This window comes from Tiliqua scincoides, chromosome 1 (assembly GCF_035046505.1).
Source record: "Tiliqua scincoides isolate rTilSci1 chromosome 1, rTilSci1.hap2, whole genome shotgun sequence".
Lineage (NCBI taxonomy): Eukaryota > Metazoa > Chordata > Lepidosauria > Squamata > Scincidae > Tiliqua > Tiliqua scincoides.
This window is the reverse complement of record NC_089821.1, coordinates 66,435,893-66,448,096: the sequence shown is the minus strand read 5'-3', so window position 1 is coordinate 66,448,096 and position 12,204 is coordinate 66,435,893. Positions and strand designations below refer to the sequence as shown.

The 12,204-nt window shown below is 47.5% G+C and overlaps 1 non-coding gene across 1 annotated transcript; it reads right to left on the bottom strand.

Moving 5' to 3' along the window:
- Positions 1 to 11,827: 11,827 nt before the first annotated feature.
- Positions 11,828 to 11,910, bottom strand: TRNAL-UAA (transfer RNA leucine (anticodon UAA)). The gene has a single exon. It is a non-coding gene; the product is annotated as a tRNA-Leu (tRNA).
- Positions 11,911 to 12,204: the final 294 nt, after the last annotated feature.

Here is a 12,204-nt window from a genome sequence, read left to right as displayed (position 1 = left end):
TGTTAGTCTGAATGGTGGCAACTAGCTCAAAGGCTCCCAGTGAGCTCTCTGAACCTAAGACTTCTGGATCCTAATCCTACACTCTTAACTGCTTAACTGCACTGGTTTCTCCATTCTTATTTCCACCAAAATAATTTCCCTGTAAAGATTTAAACAAACTTCACTTTCTCAAATAAATCAATACAAATGTCAGCAGGAAGTTTCTGAACTTCTTTCCAGAGAACCTCTCCCTTTCAGAAGGAATGATCTGAGCAAAAACCTTATGAACTTAAAAACACTTGTTAAATCAGGAATCTGAAAGAATTCAAACCTTCATGTAACTGTCTAAAAGTAGCAATGTACTTTAGGCTCAGCTAGTGAAGTGTGTGTGAGGAGGGAGGGAGGGAGAATCAGGACCCTTTGAAAAATGGTCATGTTCACTCCAACTACAATTTTTCATAGGGCAGAAGATGCTAGAGGCTTCATGGGTGAGCGACCTGGAACAAGGCAACGGCTGCTCAAATATTATCCAACAGTTCTGGCAACTGAATAGAATCTACACTCAGTAGTTCACAAAGCAGTTTGGTTCCTGGTCCCCAAAGGGCTCATACTCTTAAAAAAAAAATACAGAAGAGACACCAGCAACAGCCAATGGAAAAGATGCCATGCTGGGGTGAAGAAGGACTGTAGCTGTCCCATCTGCTAAACATAAGAGGACATCTATAGCCCCCATTCCCTAAACCAGTGGTTGCCAAATAGTGAGCCATTGCTCTCTGGGATGCCACTGAAAGCAGCCAGGGGAGCTGTGGAATCATCCTTTGAAGCCTCCCCCTTCCTCAAAGCCAGCATTCTTAGAGGTAGAGTTGGAGAAGGGTGGAGACCACAGCATTCTCTGTCCTAGGCTCACTGGCACTGCCTGAGCCTGGCTGGGGTTTCCACTCTGGTTGTTTTACTTTCACCTTTTCAGTGTAGTGGTTAGCAATAAAGGCATCCTCACTATGGTGAATCATGGGAAAGCAGGTGGGAAGGGAGATGAGTGAATGGCTTGCGCTGATCCCACCCAAAATAATTGTGGGCCCTGTCCACGCTGGGGCACCTTCCTTATGAGGAAAGGCTACGGTGTTTGGGCCTCCTCAGCCTAGAAAAGAGGCGCCTGAGGGGGGACATGATTGAGACATACAAAATTATGCAGGGGATGGACAGAGTGGATAGAGAGATGCTCTTTACACTCTCACATAACACCAGAACCAGGGGACATCCAATAAAATTGAATGTTGGGAGAGTTAGAACAGATAAAAGAAAACATTTCTTTACTCAGCGTGTGGTTGGTCTGTGGAACTCCTTGCCACCGGATGTGGTGATGGCATCTGGCCTGGATGCCTTTAAAAGGGGATTGGACAAGTTTCTGGAGGAAAAATCCATTACGGGTTACAAGCCATGATGTCTATTTGCAACCTCCTGATTTTAGAAATGGGCAATGTCAGAATGCCAGATGCAAGGGAGGACACCAGAATGAGGTCTCTTGTTATCTGGTGTGCTCCCTGGGGCATTTGGTGAGCCGCTGTGAGATACAGGAAGCTGAACTAGATGGGCCTATGGCCTGATCCAGTGGGGCTGTTCTTATGTTCTTATGTTTTATATTAACATCTGGGAGAAGAGGGCAAAACTGCATTCTCCAAATGCTGCAGTTCTGGAGCATGGGAGAAGTTCCTGCATGTAACCAAACCAGAAGAAGAACAATCAGTTCTTTTAAAGACAAGGGCCTTATATACAAAGCAAGACATCAGGGACACAAATATTCATCACTTCTTTTATACCACTTTGCAACAACAAAATCTCAAATTTCCATAGCAAAATAAACGAAGGAAAAAAATGTTCCTTGTCTTCAAAGAGTTTCACTGTCTTCAAAAAACAAGATACAAAGGAGACTTCAGCCACAGGAGATGTTATGCAGGGGTGGACGGGGACAAGATGCCAGGGTGTTTGCATGCTTTGCACAGGGCGGCTTGCTCTGTGAGTCAAATAAATGTTCCTGCAGCCGGCTTAGAGCCCCTCAACAAAAGGAAGTTATTTTGGACAGCAAAATTTCAGGTTACAAGCCATGATGGGAATATACAACCTCCTGGTTTTAGAAGTAGGTTACCTCAGAATGCCAGGTGCAAAGGAGGGCACCAGGATACAGGTTGTCTTGTGTGCTCCCTGAGGCATCTGGTGGGGCACTGTGAGGTGCTGGAAGCTGGACTGGATGGGCTTTTTTTCTTAGGCAACAACATAAATTGACCCTCCATTAAGACCTCCTATGTTCCAGGGTTTGGAAAACGTTTCTAGGGCTGAACCCTCTCTCAATCTAGGATGAAAAGCCCTGATGATCTTGGTATTGGGTCTATCGACTCAAACAGACAGTTCAGAAACTGAAATGAAGACCCAGCTGTGTCCTGTACTCCTAAAAGTGTCACACTTTCCTCAGTGGGGTTTTTATGTACTCCCCCCCCCTACTTTGACACATCGCCAGCTGTTACATGGCACACATCATTTCCCTTAGCTACAGGAAACAGGTGCTCCCATCACGAAAAGAAGCAATTAATGACTTCAAATATTGTTTCAGGATGGGGGTCAGCGTGGCTCCTACAGTATGAGCATGAAAATGGAGTCAGAACGAGGATATGGCTGCAGACGGATTGTGCTGCTTTGCCATGGATTTCCATGTATTGTTCCTGTACTGTTCAGGTGGTTGTTTGGACGCCGGCCCCACTCCTTTTTCTTCATATAGTTACAGCACTCCATCTCCTCCCCTCCCGATTATGCTGGGCAGGTTCCTGCTGGAAAGTTACTCTGTCGTTCTGCTGAAAAGGCCAGTGCTGTGGCTTGGATGATCTAGATGAGGCCGTTGTCTTGGGGGAGGGCTAGCACAATGCAATGACTCCAGTACTGGATCTACTTGTAGATCTGAGTGACCCTAGTCTAAATCCTTGGTCATCGATGAAGCTCTGGTCAAATCATTGTTTTTCCATTTCAGCCTCTCTTCCATTGTTTGCTTTCAGTTGTGACCCAAGCTGTGCTGGTTTGGCCGTGGTTCAGGTCAACCAAGCTTCAGTAAAGAGCCTGCCCTGCCCCGGAACTGGTTCAGTTGATTTCAAACATGATTTGAAAACATGGGTATTTTGCAACTGATTTGCAAAGTGCAGCAGAGCTGCACAATGTATGTGTTTGAAAAAGAAGGCATTTAACATTTGAGGTGCATGAGAGAAAGAGGTTAGACCAGATAAGATCACACACACAGTGTGATGTGAACAGGCAAAGCCAACCTTAGGAAGAACTGTAACAGACTGCAAATCCAGGTCAGATGAAGGCGCTCAGGAGGAAAAGAGAGATTGTCTTTCCAATGGCAAATAGGAGAGGGCAGAACAGGCCTGTCCATGCTGCTGACTGAAATGCCTGTGTTGAGTGGCAAGTAGTGGTGGTGGTGAACTGGGTGCTCTGCACCCTGCATCTGCTTGCCACCCTCACTAGTCCACCAGTCACTGAGGTGCTGGGCAGCCCAATCCTAAAGGTGGCCCTGCTGCCAGGTGCAGTGGCGCCAAAGTGGCTACTGCAGCATCATGCAGCACTGCGGCAGCCGCTGGAGGTCTCCTTGGGGGAAGAGGACTTTTGTCAACTTTCCCTAGGGAAAGCTCCAAGCCCCGCAATGGGGCTCTGCAAGCTATTTTGCTGACACGAGGCCTTCTGGCCTGACACAGAGTTCAGGATCTGGCAGAGCAGAACTCTACCGTGGTGGTTCTTGAAAGAGAGAACCTTCTTTCAATTTGTAAAAATCCCTGCGTGGATTTAATAAGCCTGCCTGTGTAAACTGCCTTGAATAAAGTCTTGAATAAAGACCAAGAAAGGCGGTATATAAATACTGTATATTATATTATATTATTATTACCGCTCCTGCCCCCCTCCACCCCAGTTCTTCCCCCTACCCTAGAACACCTCCCTCCCAAAGCCCTCAACACTGCCCAGAGCTCTTACCTAGCTCTGGGAGGCATCCGGCCAATGCTGGGCTCAGCATTGACTGGTGCTGGGCCGGCGCCAGTGCTAACTCAGCGCAGGGTGTTGCAGGTGTGCTTTATAGCACATTTTAAACACCCAGTGCAGACACTAGAGATCAGCACCCAGCACTGCCCAGTTTAGGATTGGACCTTCTGCTGGCCAATGATTTCCCTGCTTGCTGAAAGCAAACAGAAAAAGGATTGGTCATCAGCAGCCCCTTCTTCCTTCAGCACAGCTGGAAGTAGAAGAAAAGCTTCTGCTGCCACTGCTGCTGCCGCCGCAACCACCTCATAATTCAGGTTGCAGACCTGGAAGTTAGAGGTCACGGGAAGAGCTCTGGATCATTGTACTGCATCATGCTGCACCTTCTCATCTAGCCCAGCCTATCCTGGGCTGCTTTCCTGCCTAGTGTGGGCAAGAAGAGTGAAGTAGCGGTGGCAGCAGGGGAGTGGTAAAATTTGTACCCTACTTCATGCGGCACTTGGGCTCAAGCCAAATCTGGGAGAGAGAGATTGGTGAGCTCTCCCCTCCCCTTTTTTGTTCTGCTTACCCTGAACTAAGCAAAATGTTTCAAGCCACCTCCTCCAAAGAACATATGAGCAGCCCTGCTGGATCAGACCAAAGGTTCTTCTTTTCCTGTATTTTTTTTTCTAACAGTGGTCAGCCAGATGCCTTTAGAAGCTCACAATCAGGATATGGAGGTAATAGTGATCTCCTGTTGGTCATCCCCAAGCTTGGATAATTAGGAGTATACACCCCATCTGAACATGGAGGTTTCATTCAGCCAATAGGTACCAGTAGTCATTAATAAGCCTTACCTCCATGCATTTGTCTCTCATCTTATATTAGGATGCCATGAATTGTTTGGGGAGACCTAATAGAACAAAATATGAGAATTCCTACTCCAAATTATCCTGCTACCACAGCATTTCCAAAGACTGGAGCATGTTTTCCATGTGCTTCTGTGATTGCACAATGGCACCATCTGGTGTCTCCTGCAATTACGACAAAACCAAAAGTCTGGAGGGCGGGGCAAGCAAGTAGGCCCATGCACAATAATTTGACTGCAGGAATCACGTACTGTTTGTAGATACCTATTTAGTAGATACAATGCCTCCTTTTTTTGGTCTGTGTATGGGATTTCGGCCTCATTCTGGAGCACATTTGTTGACCAATACTGACCGGCACAGAAGATTCTGCCTAACTTGGGAACTGGATCTTGTAGCATTGTATTCTGTACAGCCATTATAATAATGCACTAAATGGTCCACATGGTCCTGATCCCTCCCTTTGCGTCTGGGTGAAAGGCCTTTCCTATACAGTAATTGTGTGAAGGAATGGTTCATCTGAATTGCCTCTCTTCGTATGCTGAGAAACTTACTATTAGCATGTGTATAATCCAAACCAGCCCTCAGAGGGTTCTGTTGCCAGACAACCCCACCCCCACCCCTACTTTGCCTCTTTGTTTTTACCTTGGCGTGAAACTGCTGTGGAAATTTGGCTAAAGCACTGGTCCCCAACCTGTAGTCCAGGCACCACAGGTGGTCCGCGAGACCCTAAGAAGTGGTCCATGAGGTCTCAAGAAAAAATATCACTTTTGATCACTTCCAGCATCTTGCTGAGCTAGCAGTCCCCCATGGGCCCCCAGAGAGGGCAGAGAATAGTCTGCAGCTGCAACTGGCAGAAAAAGCAGCAAACCACAAATCCCTTCTCTGCTCCCTTTTTTATCATAGCACCCAGTTGTAGCCACATCTCCATGTCTCAGCCAACTCTTCCAATTTCTTTGCACTTATTCACAATCTGTCCTCTTGCTTAAGCCATTTCTGCCCAATGTTGCATATATGCAACAGGGACCAAATGTGTACACCTGTGGGCAGGGCAAAAATGGGTTAACCTGCTAACAGGATCCCTTTGAATCCCAAGAAATCCAGCACTCTGTATTCCTGATGAGTCACCTGAGTCACTCCTGCTGAGTCTGCATTCCTGCTGAGTCACCAGAGCAGCATCCTCATGCCAATTCCCCCACATGTGCTGTGTAGCTCCCTTCCTAGCCTTCAAAATAGAATGGGTTTGCTAGTCAATTTCAGGAATTGTTGCAGTGTTGCTATAGGCTTCCTCCTACCCCAATTTCCCATTTTTGCAAAAACAGTTTGGTAAGCAAGGGGCCCTTTCAAACAATGTATGTCTGCACAGGCACTGCTCCATCTAGCTGGCAGGGTGCCAGAGCTGCCACAGCTCTTCAAGAGTTTTAAATTGGAATCTTTCACTGCCCTATTGAAAGATCCAGAGATTGAACCTGGGACCCTCTGCATGTGTAAAGCATGCTTCTCATCACTGCATGACAACAGACAATTGCTTTCAATGATGCCCTCTGACTGTGGCCCAGATTATAAGCCTCTGTCTGGGAGGTGTCACTTCAGAAAGCAGATAAAAATTGACTGATTAAATGCTCCTCAATTCATACACAGAAGGCAGTTGGGGAGAAGGCTCTCTCTCTCTCTCTCTCTCTCTCTCTCTCTCTCTCTCTCTCTCTCTGTGAATGGAGTTTTTAGTATGGAGAAACATTCAATCATATGTCCTACAGTCTGACATGTATAGCCCAGACCCAGGCTTGCCACCCAATGAGGACCAGGTTCATATCTGAGCAGATGGAGCCAGATCAGATGGAAGATAACATGTAAATGGCAGGGTCATTAAATATACCACAGAGAATATTTGATGTGGCTCACACTGCCAATGTGTGCCTGGGAGACATACCTACAATTCCATGCAGATCCCACTGGGCAATGATTGTGAGAGGGAAGAACGACTTGTCTGAATCTCCCCTTCACTGAAAAACCAAACCTTGTGGCAGTCATTTTTGCAGGCATAGCTTCAAGATGAAGAATAGCATGTTCCTATGACCTTCTAGTCTAAGATTTATTAGGTGTTCAGACTACCTTTCATCTCTCTGTCTCTGCAGGTATCCTGGAGTTCTGTTGTACCTTGTATTCATATCACTGATCTTTATGAGCTTTTAAGAGGATCAGAGCTGCAAAAAACCTTGAGGCCTGCTCTGTTCTGCTCTTGTGAAACTGATTTGTTCTTGAAGACTGTACTAAGATTAAGACCAAGGGCTGTCAAAGTCACCGACACAAGCCATTAAGATTAGCTATGGAGATGTGCTCATAGGGCAGAAAATGTGTACTTTAGGAAAGCCTTGCAATTGTCTAGACTTCAGCGAGGGGACTCCAGAGGAAGGGAGTTTATGTGCAGCTTAAAAGATTTGTTGCCTATGCCGTTGTGAACTTTTCTTCTTTTATGTTTTGTCTTTGATGACTTGGCACTAATATTACTTATCCCATGCCCTACCCTAAAATGCACTTCTAAACAGTCATCACTCATCTAGGCAGCTCTTGTCTAGCACCAAAATTGTCTTGCAGTGTGATGCATGTTTACCTAGAAGGCTTTCCCATGTAAGTTCACTTGGACTTTCCTCCCAACAATGTGTGCATAGCATTACAGTAGCTTCTGGGTGAGAAGTGGCCGCAGAACCTGCCTGCACTGAATTCTACATCAGAGGCCCTGCTCTGGGGGCCTTTGCTAAACAAAATTGGCAGGAATCTACTAGAAGCAGGACCTGTTCAGCAGTGGCATCACTCTAATGCTGGGATTCTTCACTGGGGATATCCATAACCCATGGGGGTATGTAGTCACCGAAGAAGCACTGAACAACATTGAGTGCCTGCCTGTGCTGGAAGAGCTTGACAGTGAACCAACCCTAGAAGAACTTCACGTGGCCCTGGACTCCCTTGCCTTTGGCAAGGCACCTGGAAAAGACAGCATCCCTGCTGAAGTCCTAAAATGCTGCAAAGAGATCATCGTCACTGAGCTGCATGAAATCCTCTGTCTCTGCTGGAGAGAAGGTGGAGTACCTCAAGACATGAGGGATGCAAACATCATCACGCTGTACAAGAACAAAGGTGACAGGGGTGACTGCAACAACTACCGCGGCATCTCTCTCCTTAGCGTTGTAGGAAAGCTGTTTGCCCGAGTTGTACTAAAGAGGCTCCAGGTACTTGCAGAGAGCGTCTATCCAGAATCGCAGTGTGGATTCCGAGCCAACAGGTCCACCACTGATATGGTATTCTCCCTTAGACAACTGCAGGAGAAATGCAGGGAACAACGACAGCCACTCTTTATAGCCTTCATAGATCTCACAAAGGCTTTCGACCTGGTCAGCAGAGACGGCCTCTTCAAGATTCTCCCCAAGATTGGATGTCCACCCAGGCTCCTCAGCATCATCAGATCCTTCCACAAGGACATGAAGGGCACTGTTGTCTTCGATGGCTCCACATCAGACCCTTTTGACATCCGAAGCGGAGTGAAGCAGGGCTGTGTTCTTGCACCAACCTTGTTTGGGATTTTCTTCGCTGTCCTGCTGAAGCAGGCCTTTGGAACTGCAACAGAAGGCATCTATCTCCGGACCAGATCAGACGGAAAGCTCTTCAACCTCTCCAGACTGAGAGCAAAATCCAAAGTCCAGCTGAAATGTCTGCGTGACTTCCTCTTTGCCGACGATGCAGCTGTCACTACCCACTCTGCCAAAGATCTCCAGCAGCTCATGGATCGTTTTAGCAAGGCCTGCCAAGATTTTGGACTGACAATCAGCCTGAAGAAAACACAGGTCATGGTTCAGGATGTGGACTCACCTCCCTGCATTACAATCTCTGAGCATGAACTGGAGGTTGTCCATGACTTTGTGTACCTTGGCTCAACGATCTCCGACACTCATTCTCTCGATGCCGAGCTAAACAGGCGCATCGGTAAAGCAGCTACCACGTTTTCCAGACTCACAAAGAGAGTCTGGTCCAACAAGAAGCTGACGGAACATACCAAGATCCAGGTCTACAGAGCTTGCGTCCTGAGTACACTTCTGTACTGCAGCGAGTCATGGACTCTTCGCCCACAACAGGAGAGGAAACTGAGCGCTTTCCACATGCGCTGCCTCCGACGCATCCTCGGCATCACCTGGCAGGACAAAGTTCCAAACAACACAGTCCTGGAACGTGCTGGAATCCCTAGCATGTATTCACTGCTGAAACAGAGACGCCTGCGTTGGCTTGGTCATGTCGTGAGAATGGATGATGGCCGGATCCCAAAGGATCTCCTCTATGGAGAACTCGTGCAAGGAAAGCGCCCTACAGGTAGACCACAGCTGCGATACAAGGACATCTGCAAGAGGGATCTGAAGGCCTTAGGGATGGACCTCAACAAGTGGGAAACCCTGGCCTCTGAGCGGCCCGCTTGGAGGCAGGCTGTGCAGCATGGCCTTTCCCAGTTTGAAGAGACACTTTGCCAACAGTCTGAGGCTAAGAGGCAAAGAAGGAAGGCCCATAGCCAGGGAGACAGACCAGGGACAGACTGCACTTGCTCCCGGTGTGGAAGGGATTGTCACTCCCGGATTGGCCTTTTCAGCCACACTAGACGCTGTGCCAGAACCACCTTTCAGAGCGCGATACCATAGTCTTTCGAGACTGAAGGTTGCCAATACAATACAAAGGGGGTATGGGAACAAAATGATGGGGGTATGGAACTCGATCACTGAACAATGGAAAAAAAAATACTGTTAGATCACTATCACCATTATAAATATGGATTGAGGCATTCTGTTCCTAGCTATCCATATGGAAAGTTAAAACCTAACTGTTGACATCTTTTGAAGTCATACTGGTACCTACTAGAACTGGTGATGATGATGGTTTCAATAGTCTGGCAAAGGGGATATGGGGACATGCTGGGCAATCCACTGGGGGTCTGTAATCATAAAATGGTTAAGAACCCTTGTTCAAATATATATGAAATTAAACAAGGAAGAAGATGAGAACTCAGTTGAATTATAAATCAAAAGCATCTGGTTAACCAGTGGGATACTGGCTGTTCTTGCAGGTATGAGGGGATGCTCTCAGATAATGCCAGAGTCACTGAGAACAGGCAATGGGTCCTGGTCAAGATGCCTGATTGGGCCCCCCTTTTGTAAATTTTCCTAAAAATCAGATGCTGCTACATATTTTAAACAAGTTTGTAATTGAGTTTTAACCTAGCACAAGCAAGATTGAAACTATATGAAAATGTTTATCAGAATGGAATAATTTTGTCATGGCCTGGGCCCCCTAGAAGCTTGAACCCTGGGGTTTTGCCCCTCTCCTCAGGCCTGAGTAATGCCTGTCTACTATTAGGAGAGCTCAGGATGCTATACTGGTGGTCATGGGGGTGGGGGGAGAGAGAGAGAGAGTGTGCGAGTGAGCGCATGTGGGAAGAAGGAAATTGTGCAAAGGGGCACACCTCCTACAGATATTATAGAGGGCAGGTAAAGAATCCTAGGTGTCTGAACAGTACACTGCCCCTTCCAAATCTTTCATGCAGGATTGCACCCACATTCCAACAAAACTTTCCCCCTTTCTTCTCCACTATGAACACTACATGTTGCTCTATATACTAAGAGCCTGGCAAAGCATGAGCATGGGACCACAACAAAGCAAACTTTATTTCTAAATAAAGGTTGCTTTATTTGCATGCATTTCCAACATACTCCATTACTTATAGGTTACTCTAATACCAGCTGACAAGAATGGCAAGACTATAACTAGTCCAATTGTCCAAACAATTTCTATAGCCAATGACCCCTCCACACTTGGGCACTGGAGGTCTTCTCAGGCAAGCAGGCTGGCTCCACACTTGGGACTCTGGAATCTCCTTCTTGAAGTCTTTCTTCAGGCCCTTACCCCAGAGGCCTCAGGACCCTACTGCTCCTGCTGAATCACCAGCTGATGGCTACTTGGAGTACACTCCTAACCACACTTTCCTGGGAGTAAGCCCTATTGACTGTAATGGGACTTACTTCTGAGTAGACACGAATAGGATGGAGCGCTGAGGTTGCAATCCTTTCCACACTTTCCTGGGAGTAAGCCCCGGTGACTATAATGGGACTTACTTCTGAGTAGACCTGCAAAGGATGGGGCTGTGAGTGAGTTCTGGCTCTACCGGAACGAGACTGCAGTACTTTGTATCGCTTCCCTGCCGCAACCACTGAAGTGAGCGGAACGCTCCGCGGAGCGTGGACAAATGTCTCTTCTGATGCTCAGCCAAAATACCCGGAGCAGAAGCGCTGCAGCCATCAAATTCACAGCTCTGGACATCCGAAGGTCATTCATCAGACCAGGAGCTCTGCGCGCAGGGAAACGAAGCTGCGCTCCCGAGAGATCTCGCCGGATCGGCGCTGCCAATCAGCAAAAGAAGTCAGAAAACATCCGGACTTAACTCTTTCCTGCCCAGGTGCCAAACACTCTGATCTGGACGAGGTCGCCCAAGCCAAAAGACCTCTCCAGTCTTGCAGGGCCTCTCCACAAGCGCGGACCTGCTATCCTTTTTTCTCAAAGTTGATCCTCCCAGCAGGATTCAAACCCACAACCTTTGAATCCCTGCTCACTCAGCGTCCAACGCACTATGCATTGCGCCACATCACCTCCTCTTGCGAACTCCTACCTTTATCAATGGCAAGTATCTGCAAGCAGTCATTTTTGGTCATGACATCACTTCTGCTGAGTCCTGACAGATTGTCATTGTAAAAAGTGGGTCCTGGTGCTAAAAGTTTGAGAACCACTGCTATACAGTATACAATAGTACCTCTTGTAGTTACAGGTGCATCATAAAGACTGGCCAGAAGACAATCAATCTTTGCTCTTGCCTTGGAAATGCAGCTACCGTCCAGGAGGCTAAAAGTAGGCGGGAGGTTTGCATCACTAGTGAACTGTGTTTCCTTTTCTAAAAGGGTGGCTACCAGAAGTGGGGCTCGAACCCACGCAGACACTTGTCTATTGGATCTTAAGTCCAACGCCTTAACCACTCGGCCATTCTGGTGACTCCTCTGCACTTTTAAGGCTTGCTAAAACGACCTTCAACCCAAACATCCGCGGCTGGAAATGCCCAGGAGGCGGAGACCCCTTTCATCAACACCACCAGTTGGCCATCCGCTGCGCTGTTCCCAGTGCCTGGACCGGAGGGAGGAGCTGCTGCCATCCACGTCTCGGTTCTGGGAATGAAACCTGGGAAACGACTTGGACTTTCACCCTCACCTCGCATGATGGTCTCTTCTGTGCTTCTGGCGGGGAGGTGTGGGGGGGGGGGAGTTCTGAAGACAAGGATCCCCTCCTT